We start from the raw sequence: 12,846 nt of genomic DNA on the forward strand, positions 1-12,846 counted from the left end.
TCCAACTTGCAGGCTGGCTTGTTCTGCTTGCCATTTCCTTCTTGGCTGGAGTGTCGTCAGGTACTCTTGACGCCATCTTTTCCAGAATGAATCCGCAAGACTTTGAACTTGCTTCCACTGACTTCGGTAAAGATCCTTGAGGTCGATGTCTTCCAAGGGAGCAGACACGGAGTCCACCTTTTGTGTTAAAAGCATAGCAGGGGTGAGTATGGTCGGCATGTCTGGATCTGACGACACAGGGACTATTGGCCGGACATTCATGATGGCTGCGACCTCTGCCATCAACGTGGTGAGCACTTCGTGTGAAAGACTAGGGGAATGCATCTTGAGTAAGATGCTATCCAAAATGCGGCGAGCCATCCCTATCATTCTTTCCCATGCTCCCCCCATGTGGGAGGAGTGTGGAAGATTGAAGTCCCACGTGCAGCCTTGGTCTCTGAGGTAAGAATGAAGTGTTGCATCTTCTGGGGTTATACCAAGTTCTTTACATGCACCGACAAAGTTTGTGCCTCGGTCTGAACGAAAGAGCTTTGCTGGACCTCTGATGGCAGTGAATCGCCTAAGCGCATTTATGAAGCTTGACGTAGACAGAGATTCTATCACCTCCAGGTGAACTGCCCTTGTTACTAAACAAGTAAACATAACAGCCCAGCGCTTACTCTCTGCAAGGCCTCCCCTCGTGCGACGGGCACAAACCGTCCATGGTCCAAAAACATCTAATCCAACTTGGGTGAAAGGAGGAGATTGGGTCAACCGATCAGCAGGTAAGTTGGACATTTTTTGTTTTTCCAGACTTCCTCTCAACCGCCTACAGATGACACACTTGTGTATGATACTTGATACAAGTCTTTTTCCTCCCAGAATCCACAGTCCAGCGGATCTGATGGCCCCTTCCGTGAAGTGCCTACCTTGGTGTACTACTTGCTCATGATAATACCGCACCAACAAGGTAGCAATGTGGTTGCTTTTGGGAATGATTATGGGATGTTTCTCTTCCCATGAGATTGCGGATAATGACGTGCGGCCACCAACTCTCAGTACACCATCTGAATCCAAGAAAGGGTCAAGTTTCCTGAGAGGACTGCGTTTTGAGACAAGTTCTCCTTTGAACAGGCTCTTGAGTTCTTCTTTGAAGGCCTCGTGCTGTACAGTCTGTACAATTACTGTTCTTGCCTGTATATGCTCATCTACCTTTGTCAAATCTCCCTCCAGGATCTTAGCACAGGATCTGCCTTTCTGGATGAGCTTTGCTATGCCACATACAAGTGTCTTCCAGCTGGAAAAGCGCTCGAACCTGTGTGAACCAAGCTGTCTTTCAGAAGCTCCTGTCGCAAAGGCTGCTATTAGTGGACGCACGTCTGCATCCCCGTCTGGTTCAACGAGCTCAAAGAACTCTGGTGGGGTAAGTGCAACTCGCTCGTCGTTTTCAAGAAATGATGGCCCAGAAAACCAGTTTGTATCTCTCAACAGTGCAGCTGGAACTGGTCTGGTACCATGGTCAGCAGGATTGTGTTCTGAACTGACAAACTGCCACTGTTCAGGCTGCGAAGACTTCCGGATGCATGCTACTCTGTTAGCAACATACACATAAAACCTCCGGTTGGCGTTGCAGATGTAGCCCAGCACAACTCTGGAGTCGGTGTAAAACTTCACTGTGTGGATTTCTACATCTAGCTCATCCCTCAAGATATCGGCCAGCTCAACTGCTAGTACAGCCGCACAAAGCTCTAGACGGGGTACAGTATGGGAATGCCGGGGTGCTAACTTAGATTTCCCCATGCAGAATCCTACAAGACAGTGTCCTTCATCATCAACTGCCCTGAGGTAGGCAACTGCAGAGATGGCCATGGTGGACGCGTCGCAAAAGACACATAACTCCCTGTGCCGTGTGGAAAGCAGAGAAACAGGTAGGTATGGCCTTGGTATGTGAAGTTGCTCGAGTGCCTTCAGTGAGTCTCTCCAAGACTTCCACTGTGCCACTTTTTCAGCAGGTATCGGGGTGTCCCAATCGCAATGCTCAGCGCATAACTCTCTGACTATAGCCTTGCCCTGGACTACTATAGGACCTGCAAACCCCAACGGGTCGAATATGCTGTTAACTGTGGAGAGAATACCTCTACGGGTAAAGGGCTTCTCCTCCTGGGAGACAAGAAAGGTAAAGCTGTCGGTTTGAAGGTGCCAGTTGAGACCTAAGCTTCTCTGCATAGGTAACGGATCCACACCTAGCTCTAGGTCTTTCAGCTCTTTAGCACGTTCCTCAGGCGGAAACGCCTCCACTACGTCGTGGTTGGAGGCTATCTTATGTAGCCGTATGTTGGAATCAGCCAACATCTCCTTGGTTTCCTTCAGGACTTGGATGGCATTGTCATCGGTGGGGAAGGAAGCAAGACCATCGTCCACGTAGAAGTTCTTTAGAACAAACTGCTTTGCTTCTGCACTCTGGTCTTCCTGTCCTTGCAAAGCTGCTCTTCTCAAGCCGTATATGGCAACAGCAGGAGAGGGGCTGTTGCCAAATACGTGCACGGCCATCCTATACTCTGTGATGCGCTTGGTGGGGTCATTGTCCTCGAACCAGAGGAAACGTAGGAAGTCTCTGTGATCGTGGCGGACTTTGAAGCAATAGAACATTTGTTCTATGTCTGCTGCCACCGCTACAGGTTCCTTGCGGAAGCGGATGAGCACTCCTAAAAGTGAATTATTCAAGTCAGGGCCACTCAGCAGGATGTCATTCAGTGAGACACCATCCTGCTTAGCGCTGGAGTCGAACACTGCCCGTACCTGACCTGGTTTTCGCGGATGATACACTCCGAAGATTGGTAAATACCAGCACTCCTGTTCACCAGTGGGTGGTGGTACTGGTTCAGCATGACCTGCCTCAAAGATCTTCTGCATGAAGGCAATCATGTGTTCTTTCATATCTGGCTTCTTCTCCAGCATGTGCCGTAATGTCAAAAGACGCTTGACTGCTTGGGCTCGGTTGTTAGGGAGTTTGTGCCTTGGTTGCCTGAAGGGTAGTGGTGCCACCCAACTATTCGAGTCATCTATGAAGACCTCGTTGTCCATTATTTCCAGAAAGAGTTTGTCTTCCACAGACATAGCAGGTTTGTTGTCGTGTGGCGTTTGCCGGAAGACCCCTTCACCAAGGCCATCTTTCCCATCAAACAGGATTTCGGATGCGTTAGCTCCTAGAAACTGATGATGCTGCTCTGGAGTGTCAAGCTTCTCTTTGATGTGGAAACTGTTAGTGCAAGGGTCGAACAGAGAGGTACGACCGTTACTCAGCACGTTGCACCGATAGACGTTTACAAACTCTGGTTTGTGAGCTCTTCCGAGACAAACCTCTCCCACAATCACCCATCCCAAGTCGAGACGCTGGGCGTAGGGGGCATCGTGGGGCCCATTGCATCGCTCTCGAACCTTGTGTGCCTGTGGTACATCTCGACCGAGCAAGATCAGGATGCTTGGTGATGGATCTATAGCCGGGATTTTATCCACAACCCGCTTGAAATGTGGATAATGTCTGGCGATCTCAGGTGTGGGGATTTCAGACTTATCGTCAGGAAGCATGTCACATTCGATTAAGGTGGGGAGTGGAATGTGAGTCTTACCATCTAATGACTCCATGATGAAATTGTTAGCTCGGCGCCCTGTTGTTTCCATAACTCCTGAGCAGGTCTTCAAGGTGTATGCTGCTGCGCCCTCTGTAACTCCAAAAAGCTCAAAAAACTCTGTTCTTGCCAAAGACTTATTGCTTTGCTCGTCGAGAACAACGTACGCCTTAACAGCTTTCTCCCTCTGGCCAGCTGGATAAACTCTGACAAGACAGATTTTGGAGCACGACTTTGCTCTGACGGTAGACCCACAAATGTCTGTGCATTTTGCTGTGACAGCTTGAGGAGCTTCTTCTCCTTGCTCCCCGCCTTGCTCTCTTGCGGTTACAGGAGTCTCTGATATCCAGGGGGCCGGCCCTGGGTGTAGCGCAGTAGGGTGGTTCTCACTCTTGCACTCTCTGCACTGAACGTTTTTGTGGCAGTCTTTCGCTAGATGAGTGAACGAAGCACAGCACTTAAAGCAAATATTATTCTCTCTAAGATAAGCTTTCCTTTCATCCAAAGATTTACTCCTAAACCCACGACAGTTTCTGAGGGGGTGTGGTTTGTTATGGAGTGGGCATTGTTCATCTGGTTCGGCCCTCCTCTTACCTGAGGGGCTGGCTTGCATGCTTTTAGAGTTTGAGGAGACTTCTGTCTTTTTGACAGAAATGGGTATTTTCATGTTTGATTTGAAGGGGTGTTCTGGCTTCCCCGTCCTCCAACCACTTGTAAGAAGGGCAAAGCTTGGATCATTGAGCGTTTTGGCTTGATCACAAACAAACTTTGCGAAGAAGGAGAACGGTGGGTAAGACGCTTGATGATTTTCTTTGTAACGAGATGCTAAAGAGACCCACTTGTCATGCAGGGAGTATGGCAACTTTTGGATGATTGGAGTGATGCCCCGAGATGTGTCCAGGTAACTGAGGCCTGGTAGGAACCCATTGGCTCTGGCGGCTTCAAGCTCCAAGAGAATGTCTCCCAGCTCTCTCAGCTTTTGATTTTCTCGATTTGAGATTCTTGGAAAATCATCCAGTTTCTTTAGGAGAGCTTCTTCAATTGCTTCTGGCGATCCATAGCAGTCTTCCAACCTTTGCCATACCATTCTTACACCTGCAGCTGCATCGTGTATGTGGACTGCTCGTATCCTCTTAGCATGCTCTGATGACTTTGGTCCCAGCCATTTACATAGCAGATCAAGCTCCTCTCTTGACGTCAGTTTTAAGTCCTCTGTAGAACTGTGGAAAGATTGCTTCCAGGCCCAATAATTTTCTGGCTGATCGTCGAACCTTAACAGCCCAGAGCTTATCATCTCTCGCCGTATTAGATACTTGGCCAAGTCTGTGGTCGATGATGAAGTGGGCTCGTCAGTCCTGGCAGCACCTGTATGAGACTGAGGCGGTTGGTAGCTACTGCTGTATTGTCTCATATCATGTGACTGTGTCTGGTGTCTGTAGGTATCCCTGGATGGATTTAAGCTGTGTGAATGTTCTTGCTTGAACGGGGCTGTCCTGCAGGGGCTTTGAGTACGAGGGTAAAAGGGAGTGGCATCTTGACTCAATTTGGATGTTCTCTGAACAGGCAAGTCGTATTTGCTGATCTCATCACTGTCGACTGGTAGTTGGTGCATCAGAGTTGGTATGAGTTCTGGTAGCTGTGAGTTTTGGTGAGGTTCAGGACTTGGATTACGCTCAACGTATTCATTTTTTAGGCTAACCCGATCTAACTCCCCAAATTCGTTTTCAACGGCTGCTTCAAGAACATTCGCTTCAGCAATGGCAGCTGCAGCCGCGCTCTCAAGCCTCAAGGTATGCAAACTGGCTTGCAGCTCTGCTTTCTTCCTAGCAGCCTCAGCTGCTGCTTTTTGTTGATCTTCCTCAATATATGCTTGTGCTTTTAACATATCTGCCTCTTTTTGTGCAAATAGTGCTTGAGCACGTGCAGCCTCTGCTTTTGCCCGTGCTCTGGCTGCAATGGCACTGGCTGAAGAGCGCTGACTGGCACGTGAGGTGTTGGAGCATATTGACCGCGTCTCAAGCGTGTCGTCGTTACTATCCATTGTAGCTTAGAAGAAACAGAAGAAACTGTGTTCCACGCAGATCCACTTTTCTGTAGGTAGCCGTGTTGGGACGATGCCTTTTTACTATTCTGCCCTCCCTAGGGTGTAAAGCTGGTTTCTAGCTTGGCAGATAGCTAACAGGTCCACAATAAACATCCAGGAGTCAGCGGATACGTTTTAGATGTTTACTGTTGAAGCACTGTAAAACTGGTACAGAAACAAAAATAAAATATTACATTTCTGCTGTAATTGAATTTTCTTTACAACATCAAACATTAAGCCATGCACTACAATGTATATAACACATAAACACAAACTTATCCAAACCCTTTCACTGGTTATCAGGCTCACGCATTTAGCGATTAGCTTAATGCTAACATTACATGGGAAATCCCATAGACGGGCTAACGTGTTAGCATCGCGGCCGTTTTTCTCACAAAAGAAAGTTTTCCACACAAATCTCTAAACTGCTACACATAACTATCGCGGGAAAGCTTACAAAACAAATAGCAACTACTTACAGGCATGTGCTCTCTCAGGCTGAGCAAGAAAAAGTGAACAAAAAGTGGAATAGACGACAGTTTGTCTAAAGGACTGTTTTTCACTGGTGAGGTACTACGGCAAGTCTGCTGGTACAAAAAACACACACCCAAATGATCATGCCTGCCTTAAAGGGGCAGCACAAGTAATAATAATTAGAGGAGAGTATTATGTAGTCCAAGAAGTGTGTGGAGAAGTTTTCAGTGCAGAGGAGGGAACCATGGTGTTCAGGAGCCAAACTGCTTTGGGGGAAAATGCTATTGCACAATCTTGCCGACCTGCTCCTGATGACGCAGTCGTCTTCTGGAGGGAAGTGTGGTAAACAGTTGATGGGAAGGGTGATGCGGGTCAGCCATGATGCTAGTGGCTTTCCCAGTGAGGTGTAAATATCCTGTAGACTGGGTAGAGAGCTGCCAATAACACGCTGTGCGGTCCACACAATCCTCTGGAGGGCTCTGCGATTGGACGCATGACAGTTTTCATACCAGACTGTGATGCAGCGGGTTAGGATGCTCTGCATGGTACCTCTGTAGAAAGTATTAAAGATGGGTTTGGGGATGTGCACCTTCTTCAGTCGTCTCTTAAAATGCAGTCGCTGCTGAGCTCTTTTAGTCACTGATTTGGTGTTGCTGGTCCAGGACAGGTCCAGGGGCGGATCTAGAGAAATTTTTCCAGGCTGGCATGGAAATCAAATGGGGTGGCAAAATCAAAGCCTTGTTTTAAAGACATATGCAGGTGTTACATATGATTAATATACATTAAGCATATGTTTCATATAAATATGGTCTATAACTTAATTATTTTCTATAGCCCACATAATTAAACATTTCAGTTACATAAAATGTGTGTACTGTATAGCCTGTATAATAAATAAATATGTAACCAATAAGTATAAAATCCAGAAAGCTACACAACACTGGGCGGGGGCTCATTTCCAAACACAAGTCTAACTTAAGTTTCATACTGTTTTTGTTAGAAAAAAATCAAATTGTACTGACTACTACTACTGCCAGAAAGCTGCACTGTCACAAACAATTATTGAAACCTCATTTTTCATGATTTGTTGGGTCAATATTCTGAGGTCCAAAATATAATTGGCCATTTTTGGCTGCTTTTGATTGTTGTTGTTTTTTTACCTTGTCTTTCTTGGTATCATTCTTTTCAGCACAACCTCACACGTCCAAATTTACAGTTATTAAAACAACTGGTCTGAAATCACACAAACACATAAAACCCTAGTAGTAGTTATATTTTCTCTTTACTATAAAAACCACAGACATGTTTAGTAAATTATTTTCATAACTTGAAATGCAAATATAAGTGGTAATTATTTTAAATTAAAATTAAACAAAAATTTTGTAAATAATAAAGTTATATACAACTATTCATCTAAAAATGCAGGCAATGCATCTGGGGTTCTTATTTTTATTTTTTTGCACAGCCATTTTAAAAATACTACAACAATCAGGTGTCACAATAAGACGCCCCACAAATTATTTGTGCCAGTAAAAAAAAAAAAATGTCAACCACAAGACAGAGAAGAACATCACAGGGAGAAACCCTGCAGGCCTGACAGCAGGTGTATCGCTCATTCTGTTTTCCACCTGGAGACAGGGTTCACACGGCATTCTGCCTGTGTAACTTGTGTAACTACACAAGTTAACACAATTCAATTCAATTCAATTTTATTTATATAGCGCCAAATCACAACAAAAGTCGCCTCAAGGTGCTTCATAGATACAGAGAACAACCCAACAATCATATGACCCCCTATGAGCAAGCACTTGGGCGACAGTGGGAAGGAAAAACTCCCTTTTAACAGGAAGAAACCTCCAGCAGAACCAGGCTCAGGGAGGGGCGGGGCCATCTGCTGCAACCGGTTGGGGTAAGAGAAGGAAAACAGGATAAAAGACATGCTGTGGAAGAGAGACAGAGGTTAATAACAGATATGATTCAATGCAGTTAACTCATACTGAGTGAGAAAGGTGACTGGAAAGGAAAAACTCAATGCATCATGGGAATCCCCGGCAGCCTACATCTATTGCAGCATAACTAAGGGAGGATTCAAGGTCACCTGGTCCAGCCCTAAATATATACTTTACCAAAGAGGAAAGTTTTAAGCCTAATCTTGAAAGTAGAGATAGTGTCTGTCTCCCGAATCCAAACTGGAAGCTGGTTCCACAGAAGAGGGGCTGTAGTCGCAAATTTTGAAGCCATCCTGATAATCTTCTTCCACCAACGATGTGGAGATCCAACCCTTTTAGATCCAATTAAAATCAAGACACTCAAAAAGATGCTCTGTAAAAGAGTAGAAAAAATAGATACAGACATGTGCTGCATGAAAGACGTTAGGGAAGGTTAGTTAGCTGGAGAGCGAGTTAGGCAGGAGAACTCTCAGCAGCATTAACTGCCCTGTTACTGCACCACCTTAATAAACCATGGTGAAGCAAAATGTCTTGTGCTTAAGACTCTACATGAAAGTTAAAATATATATGTTCAGTGCACATAGATATATAGTGTATAGTTATACATATCACACAAAAATCCACCACATCCCCCCTTGTGGTACCTGGAGGTACCACCTAAAAAGACCCAATGACTAAAGAAGAACAAAAATCGTGAAAACGAATGCGTGCGCTGTTTTTTTGCTAACATACTTTAAAGCAAGCTCTAAATAGAATATAAGAATTTGTATAAAGATCCCACACAGTTGTTGCTCTATTGAATAAACCCCAGAAACCTCATAGTCATCAACATAACATTCTTCCAACGCTTCATTTCTCTTAGTCAATTAATTTAAGACTAATTGATTCCTCTTCATTTGCAAATCATACTACACAGTATCCTTATCAGAATACTCAAGAAACTTAAAACTAGCCTAATTACAGTAAAATGAAAGTGAGGCATGAAACACATCAGCAGAGACACATAATACATACACGGATTACACAACACCATATGTGACATTAAAAATAATACAATAAAACAATTAATTCCCAATTTTGGATTTCATCTTGGTCAGGTTCAACTTCTTTTTCTGAACAACTTCTCAGTGTGGGCTTTGAAATGTTCTTTGATCATCACTTCATCTTCTTCATCCGACATAAACCCACCAAGAGCATTCTCTTTGTGGGCCGGTACTGCTCACCCGAGTAAACACGAGCTGACATTGACATGAATTAAACATAAAACATTATATACAGTATAAGATTTTGTAAGGTAAACCTAGTTCATACAAATGAAGTAAAGAAAAGTTATTAAAACAAAACGTGCCTTGCTGTTTATTCTTTCAGTGTCCCACAGTAGCACATTTCCTGCTAGGAAAATGTCAGAAGTCACATCATTTCTGTAAATTGGGAAGTAACTGTAATACATCAAGTCACCTCTGTCTCTTGTTACCAGGACTTTTTAAAATGAATGGTGCAACATGGAAAGAGGCCCTACACAAGAGTTTAGCTTTGAGCTCAATAGGCGATGATCCTTTCAGCCATGACATCTCTGACATGGGAAACCAGGGAATTTGATTAGAAAATGGTGAAGGATTTTCTTTTCAGTTAGAAACTGGATTTGTGTAACATGGTGGTGAAAAGCCCCCAAAGAAAGCAGCATATGATCAGTCGCTATATTGCATTTAATACAAACGTCCTTCGTGTATCCTTTGAATACAGAACAGATCATTTCTGATATCTATGAGTAAACCCAACGAGCACGTGTCCCAAAAGACCCCACAGTGTTTTTATCTGGCTTTTCCCTGACAGTTAGTGGACACTGACAGATGTGTGCTGAATATGAAAGGAAACAAAAGAACTAAAGAAGGTTTGCAGTGTTAAAAACAAGAACTACATGAAGGTTGTTTCATCCTGCTGTAACTTATGACAGAAGCATCTTTTGTTTGTTTTTTCATTTATTTACACAAAGACAGATGTTGAAATAACAGGAGTAACAGTTTAATTCAATTGAAATCGGTCCAATCGTCTATAGTGAAATTATTGTTTTTCATTAGTTGGCAAAAGATGGGGGTTGTTGACGGCAATTCAGTGAATGCAACAGGGGAGGACGCCAGTTTGGATGGAGGGGAATCAGCAGGACAGATGAGATTTTGTTTAGGAGTCGAGTAGTTGTGTGAATGAGGAGAGGAGAGCACATTAGACTGCTGAGAGACGGGGAGGTAGTCAAGCACTGACCACATGTCTTCTTGGATTTCAGCAAAACAGATGGGCTCATCTCGGTCTTGGAATAATTCAACTCGGGGTTGAACTGATGCAGTTTGAGAGGCATCTACAGGAGAGGCAGGGGTGGGTGAGGGCTGCTGAGACTGCGCAGTGATGGGGAGGGGGTCGAGCTCTTCCAGCACTGACAGCAGTTCTTCCTCACTTCCCATCTTCATCCTGAATGTGTTCACTGACAGGTGTTGCCAGCTGTGGTGGCTTGTCTCGCGCTCAAAGAGGACAAAATAGAGAACAATACAGTGTTCAGCTGCCTGGCTGTGCTTTACACACAGCCCTGCTCTGGTACACCCACTATGCCGGCCTTTGTACACTCTCTCCATCTAATGATAGAGAGGAAGGATACATTCACTACTTCTAGCCTCCACTATTCAAATTGAGTATTTTCACAGTGTCCTAAAAGCTTCCTGAAAAGCCTTTACACTATTTTCCAAAACGCTGCATCCAGAGCACAGTCAGGGACTGGAAGGAGAGAGTATATTTCCCCCATATGGACTTCTCTCTTCATTGGCTCCCAATTAAATCCCAAATAAAAATCCAAATACTTGCCCTCACACACACAAGGTCTTGAATAATCACCCCCAATTTTGTCTACAAGATCTCACAGTGCCATATCATCCCAACAGAGTGCTTTGCTCTCAGACTGCTGTCTTCCGAGGGGATTTAAAAGTACAATGGAAGGCAGAGCCATCACTTTTCAGGCCCCTCTCTGTGGAACCAGCTCCCACTTTGTATTCGGGACACAGACACTTGCTCTCATTTTTTAATTAAGCGTGAAACCTTTTTGCCAAAGTCCAATAACTTGAGAGAGGAGCCAAAGACGTCCTCGTCCCAGATTCGTCCCAAGACAGATTCACACCTATTCGCACCTTGTCTGCTGTGACCTGAAGAACTCGCGTGACCATTGCGACTCTCAAGGTGCTAAAAATCACACAAGAGTTTAAATGCGTGAGAGGCCACACTTGAGTAGCAAAGAAGCTTAGCTGATGAGATTAAATGTGCAGTTGCATGAGAGCACTAGTCTTTTTAGTGATCTACCTTTTGACCAGTTTAGAACCTGACAAGCGAGTAATCACAATGCCCACCTTGTTAATTTTCCTGAAAGCTTCATAAGCCGGACAATGACACAGTGATGTTGCAGTTTTTCACAGCGATGGTGGTATAGTGGCGAGCATAGCTGCCTTCCAAGCAGTTGACCCGGGTTCGATTCCCGGCCATCGCAGTTGCTTCTCGCAGTGCTGTTCAAGCATGTGGGCTGCGTACTGTTTTACAGTAAAAACGTTCTCCGCTCTTTCTGCAAAGGCTTACAATGTCAGGCCAGGTGCATTCTTCATCAGCCTCGCTGCTACCGTTTGCTGTGGAAAGACACTGTTCACACAGGCTTTGAGTTCTCATCACTTCATACATATACCTTCTTACATGAAACTGTGATTGGACACGCTACTTCTTCATAAAGACACCCAGTCCCACTTTAAATATTGTGCTGAATGTTTGGAATGAAGATAACATTTTACTAACCATGTACTGATCAGCTCTTTGCGGTGGCAAAATCATCAGCTGTGTGTGTTACTGTTCATGCAAACAAGCAAGCTAATGTCAGCCAGCTAGCTTCAACCGCAGCTGTGCTGCACCGATCTCACGGAACTGCAAAACCACAAGCTTTCTCACCAAAGTCATGCAGCTACCGCATTTACAATCCAGCGTGGCCGTTGTTGTGCACATCCTACTTGAAAGACGTGTGGCGTAGGACTTGGAAGACGTATGTCTTTCAAGTATGTAGCTCCAAAACCAAATGTGGTTGTTGTGGCCGAGCGGTCAAGGCGATGGACTCGAAATCCATTGGGGTCTCCCCGCACAGGTTCGAATCCTGTCGACAACGGTCAGCTGTTTTGCGGCAGTCCAGACGTTGATTTGAGAAGAAGCCACGGCATGGAGTTCACCTGAGAAGGTGCCAGGAGAAAGAGCCAGGCCTTTGCTTGTGAAAATAGAGCACGCAGAAGCAATGGACCCAGCTATGTCCTGACAAAATTAGGCACATATTCAGTAAACATGGCATCCTTCAATTGCTCTCTTAGCCACCCCAGACGTGTAGTCATCCAGGATCCTGTCTGAGTACCGCCAATGACTGATGCGTCTGACAAATGCTGATTGCTTTGCAAGAGGATCGGGATTGGAGGGACAGCGGATTTCACCGGGAATGGGACAACAGCAGAAATAGCTTCAAACATCAAACATTACTGCATGAAAAGCACAAAGAGTGGACACATTTCATTGTTTGGAACACTGCTTTTCACTTCAGCTCTTTGCATGTAAAAACTTTGCTCTTCTCCACAGCTGGCTGACGGACACGCAAAAGTGCAAGCAAGAGTGGCCACAGACCCACTATGCCGGCCTTTGTACACTCTCTCCATCTAATGATAGAGAGGAAGGA

The 12,846-nt window shown here is 44.9% G+C and overlaps 2 non-coding genes across 2 annotated transcripts; both read left to right on the forward strand.

Annotated features, from left to right (window-relative positions):
• The first annotated feature begins 11,565 nt into the window (after positions 1–11,565).
• On the forward strand, positions 11,566–11,637 carry trnag-ucc (transfer RNA glycine (anticodon UCC)). The gene has a single exon. It is a non-coding gene; the product is annotated as a tRNA-Gly (tRNA).
• Positions 11,638–12,212: 575 nt separating this feature from the next.
• trnas-cga (transfer RNA serine (anticodon CGA)) lies at positions 12,213–12,294 on the forward strand. Its single transcript has one exon. It is a non-coding gene; the product is annotated as a tRNA-Ser (tRNA).
• Positions 12,295–12,846: the final 552 nt, after the last annotated feature.

This window comes from Mchenga conophoros, linkage group LG9, assembly GCF_057382185.1.
Source record: "Mchenga conophoros isolate Kocher_MC1m ecotype Shallow Benthic linkage group LG9, M_conophoros_male_GT1.1, whole genome shotgun sequence".
Classification (NCBI taxonomy): Eukaryota; Metazoa; Chordata; class Actinopteri; order Cichliformes; family Cichlidae; genus Mchenga; species Mchenga conophoros.